The 5479-nt window shown below is 40.1% G+C and overlaps 1 non-coding gene across 1 annotated transcript; it reads right to left on the reverse strand.

Annotated features, from left to right (window-relative positions):
• Positions 1–4822: 4822 nt before the first annotated feature.
• Positions 4823–4986, reverse strand: LOC117314020 (U1 spliceosomal RNA). Its single transcript, XR_004528707.1, has one exon. It is a non-coding gene; the product is annotated as a U1 spliceosomal RNA (small nuclear RNA).
• Positions 4987–5479: the final 493 nt, after the last annotated feature.

The raw sequence follows: 5479 nt of genomic DNA on the forward strand, positions 1-5479 counted from the left end.
ACTAGGAAACAGAAGTTGAGATGGGAAAAATTGTGGGCAGCTTGTATGCTCTTTAAACAAGTTCAGGTTCTAATTCAAGAGGAAGAACGTTTACAGGGGTCTTCTCTCTGCACACAAATTATATCTTTAAATATATATACAAATTGTTTTTTTCCTTTGCTTTTAGAATGCTAGTGCTATAAATTAAGTGTTAATTGCTTGGTTTATTGTAGTTAAAATATGCTTTATATACTATGATTAAATTAACCTCTCTTTGGAACTTCCCTGGCAGTCCAGTGGTTAAGAATCCATGCTTCCCAACTGGCAAAGGATTAATCTCCAAAATTTATAAGGAACTCATGCAGCTCAATAACAAAAAAACAAAACAACCCAATCCAAAAATGGGCAGAAGACCTAAATAGACATTTCTCCAAAGAAGATATACAGACTGCCAACAAACACATGAAAGGATGCTCAACATCACTAATCATTAGAGAAATGCAAATCAAAACTACAATGAGATATCATCTCACACCAGTCAGAATGGCCATCATCAAAAAATCTAGAAACAATAAATGCTGGAGAGGGTGTGGAGAAAAGGGAACCCTCTTACACTGTTGGTGGGAATGTAAATTGATACAGCCACTGTGGAGAACAGTATGGAGGTTCCTTAAAAAGCTACAAATAGAACTACCATATGACCCAGCAATCCCACTACTGGGCATATACCCTGAGAAAACCATAATTCAAAAAGAATCATGTACCAAAATGTTCATTACAGCTCTATTTACAATAGCCCGGAGATGGAAACAACCTAAGTGTCCATCATCGGATGAATGGATAAGGAAGATGTGGCACATATATACAATGGAATATTACTCAGCCATAAAAAGAAACGAAATTGAGCTATTTGTAATGAGGTGGATAGACCTAGAGTCTGTCATACAGAGTGAAGTAAGTCAGAAAGAGAGAGACAAATACCGTATGCTAACACATATATATGGAATTTAAGGGGAAAAAAATGTCATGAAGAACCTAGGGGTAAAACAGGAATAAAGACACAGACTTACTAGAGAATGGACTTGAGGATATGGGGAGGGGGAAGGGTAAACTGTGACAAAACGAGAGAGAGGCATGGACATATATGCACTACCAAACGTAAGGTAGATAGCTAGTGGGAAGCAGCCGCATAGCACAGGGAGATCAGCTCGGTGCTTTGTGACCGCCTGGAGGGGTGGGATAGGGAGGGTGGGAGGGAGGGAGACGCAAGCGGGAAGAGATATGGGAACATATGTATACATATAACTGATTCATTTTGTTGTGAAGCAGAAACTAACACACCATTGTAAAGCCATTATACTCCAATAAAGAAGTTAAAAAAAAAAAAAAAGAATCCATGCTTCCACTGCAGGGGCCATGGGTTCAATCCCTGGTTGGGGAGCTAGGATCCTGCATGCCAAGCAGTGCAGCCAAAAAAAAAAATTAAAAAATAAATTAAGCTCTCTTTGTAAACCAGCCATTATGCCTTCATTTGTGTATCTTTGCTTCATAAAATACTGTATTCACAATCTTCTAAGCTTCTAACCTTTAGGAGTATTTACTTAGCCATTATGTCATTCAAACTCAGATTTTTCCATTTTTAATCTCGAGGATTATTCAATCCTTGATATCTGGGGCAACGTTAAATGTGCTAGAAACAATGCTTCCAAGTCCTTACCTCTCCCTATTTCCTATGTGTGTTCAAGCCATTAAGTCTTTCTTTTTTTTTTTTAATAAATTTATTATTTATTTATTTTTGGCTGCGTTGTGTCTTCGTGGCTGCGCGCGGGCTTCCTCTAGTTGCGGCAAGCTGGGGCTACTCTGTTGCGGTGCGCAGGCGTCTCATTGCAGTGCTTCTCTTCTTGCGGAGCGTGGGCTCTAGGTGCGCGGGCTTCACTAGTTGTGGCACGCGGGCTAAATAACTGTGGCTCACAGGCTTTGTTGCTCTGCAACATGTGGGATCTTCCTGGACCAGGGCTTGAATCCATGTCCCCTGCATTGGCAGGCGGATTCTTAACCACTGCGCTGCCAGGGAAGCCCCAAACCATTAACTCTTAAGAAAATATTTCTTCACGAAAAATAAGGTTTTCCCAGACAAGCTTTGATGGTCGTCTGAGGTGGACAAACCCAGAGGTGCCACAAGCAGGTCAGTCTAACACAAAGGACACACCATAAATGAGTGGTGATTCTACTCTGGAAAATAAATTTCTACCAAGAGGAGTGGTACTCAGGCATCATCCAATATTATAGAAGAAGGAAATCCTGTCTCTCTTAAACAAAATAGAATCCAGAACCTCCAAAGTTCATAGGTGGGAAGTGAAAATCCAGATAGGAAAGTCTCTGAAAAAGTGACTTGTTTTAGTCCCACTCTGTGGTAGGCAGAATTCTTAGATGACCCCCAAATAACATGCAATCCCCTCTCCTTGGCATATGGGTAGAATCTGTGAATATGATGAGCTATTACTCCTGTGATTAGATTACATTATATGGCACAGTTGACTTTTTTTAATCGTAAAAAACACTACATAAAATTTACCATCTTAACCATGTTAAAGTGTACAGTTCAGTAGTGTTAATTATAATCAAATTGTTGTGCAGCAGATCTCCAAAACTTTTTCATCTTGCAAAATTGCAACTCTGTACCCAGTGAAAAGTAGTTCCCTATTTCCCTCTCCCTCCAGCCTCTGACCACTTCCATTCTACTTTATGCTTCTATAAATTTGAGAACTTTAGATATTTCATATAAGTGAAATCATATAGTATTTATCTTTTTGTGTGTGACTGGCTTGTTTCTCTTAATGTGCCCAAGTTTTATGAACGTTGTAGCCTATGACAGGGTTTCGATCTTTTGTAAGGCTGATTAATATTCCATTGTATGTATATACCACATTTTGTTTATCCATTCACCCATTGGTGGACATGTGGGTTGCTTCTGTCTCTTGACTATTATGAATAATGCTGCAGTGAACATGGATGTGCAAGTATCTCTTTAAGACTCTGCTTTCGAATCTTTTGGATACATACCCAGAAGTGGGATTACTGGATCATACAGTAGTTCTATTTTTAATTTTTTGAGGAGCTGCCATAATGTTTTCCATAACAGTTGCACCATTTTACAATCTCACCAACAGTACACAAAGGTTCCAATTTCTCCACATCCTTGTAAACACTTGTTATTTTCTGGTTTTTGATGGTAGCCATCCAAACAGGTATGACATGATATCTCATTGTGGTTTTGATTTGCATTTCTCTAATGATTAGTGATGCTGAGCATCTTTTCATATGCCTTTTGGCCATTTATATCATCTTTGAAGAAATGTCTATTCAGGTCCTTTATTCATTGTTTAATTAGGTTATTTTGCTATGATTTAGTTGAAGGAGTTCTTTATATATTCTAGATATTAACTCCTTATCAGATATATGATTTGCAAATATTTTTCTCATTCCATAGATTACCTTTTTTTTTTTTTGGCTGCGTTGGGTCTTCGTTGCTGCACATGGGCTTTCTCTAGTTGTGGCGAGCAGAGGCTACTCTTCATTGTGGTGCACGGGCTTCTCACTGCTGTGGCTTCTCTTGCTGTGGAGCACAGGCTCTAGATGTGCGGGCTTCGGTAGTTGCAGCACGCGGGCTCAGAAGTTGTGGCGCACAGGCTTAGTTGCTCCGTGGCATGTGGGATCTTCCCGGACCAGGGATTGAACCCGTGTCCCCGCATTGGCAGGTGAATTCTTAACCACTGCACCACCAGGGGAAGTCCCTCTATAGATTACCTTTTAATGTTGATTTTTTTCCTTTGATGCACAGAAATTTTTGAGCTTGGAGTAGTACCCTATGTATATTTTTGCTTTTGTTGCCTGTGCCTTTGGTGTCACAGCCAAGAAATCACTGCCAAATCTTAAGGTCATGAAGTTTTCCCTGTTTTTTTTCTAGGAATTCTATAATTTTGAGTCTTACATTCAGATCTTTAATCCATTTTGAGCTAATTTTTGTATGTATTGAAAGATAAAGGTACAGTTTTGTTATTCTGCATGTGAGTATCCAGTTTTGCCGGCAACATTTGTTAAAGAGACTGTCCTTTCCCTATTGAGTGGCTGCTTGGCAGCCTTGTTGAAAATCATTTGCTCATATATACAAGGATTTATATTGGGCTCTCTGTTGTATTTTATTGGTTTATGTGGACACAGTTGACTTTCAGAAAGCAAGATTATTCGGGTGTGCCTAACCTAATCACATGAGCCAGGTAAGAGCAGAGAAATTTTTCTGGCTGGTCACTTGAGCAAACCAGCACGAGCAAGATTTGACAAAGGCATGTTACTGAGATGAAGGGGGACCTGTGGCTAAAACTTGAGAGCAGCCTCTAGGAGTCGAGAGTGTGCCCCAGTTGACAGCTGGCAACTGCAAGGAAATGAATTCGGCCAACAATCTAAATGAGCTTGAAAGTGGATCTTTTTCTAGTCGAACCTCATGATGATAACACAGCCGATTCAACATTTTTATTTCAGCCTCATGAGACCCTGAACAGAGGACTCAGTTAAAACGTGCCAGACTGCTAACATACAGAAATGGTGAGATAGTAAATTTCTGGTATTTTGAGATGCAAAATTTGTGGTATTTGTTACACAGCAAGAGAAAACTAACATACCCAGGTCACACCTTCCTCTTTTGATGAGGTCATTCTAATCACTGGGGCCATTAGTCCATTGGACTCCATGGCTCCTTTGTTCTGACCAAAGTTGAGACTGAATGAAACCTTTTTCTTTTTTCTCTTTTTATTTACTTATCTTTAAGGAGGAATTTTTTTTTTTCCAGGGGAAAGTGCGAACGCAGTCCCCCACTACCACAAATTATGCAGTCGAGTTTCCCACATTTGGGGAAATCGCAGGGGTCAGCACATCCGGAGTGCAATGGATAAGCCTCGCCCTGGGAAAACCACCCTCGTGATCATGGTATCTCCCCTGCCAGGTAAGTATTAAGGAGGAATTTTTAAGTTAATGTATTAAGTTTGTAAATAGGTAATATGTTCAGAAATACATGGTTCAGAAATCAAAACAGGTAACATCTCTACGTATTACAGTGAGAGTACTCCCTCGTCGGCCTGTTCTGTTATCCCTCATCTGCCTGTTATCACCTGCCAACCATCTGCCCAGGGAACCACTGCTTCTAGTTTCTTGATATCCTTCCTGAGTTATTTTAAATGCATATATGTGACCAAAAAAACTGTTAATTACTCCCAATATCAATTCTCTTCTTAAATAGCTTTAGAATTTTTATTGGAGCAAATGGCTTCCAGGAATCAAAATTATATTCCCCAGGGCCCCTTATAGCTGGGTGTGACCAGGTGTGGCAGCTTTCCGGAACCTTCCTTGGTGTATGCCCTTTGTCCCTTCTTCTTCTCCTTTTCCATCCCACTGCCTGGAAAGGAGCTGCTTCCTTGGACCGAGGACAAGGCCATGCCCTAAGAAT

This window comes from Tursiops truncatus, chromosome 10, assembly GCF_011762595.2.
Source record: "Tursiops truncatus isolate mTurTru1 chromosome 10, mTurTru1.mat.Y, whole genome shotgun sequence".
Taxonomy (NCBI): domain Eukaryota; kingdom Metazoa; phylum Chordata; class Mammalia; order Artiodactyla; family Delphinidae; genus Tursiops; species Tursiops truncatus.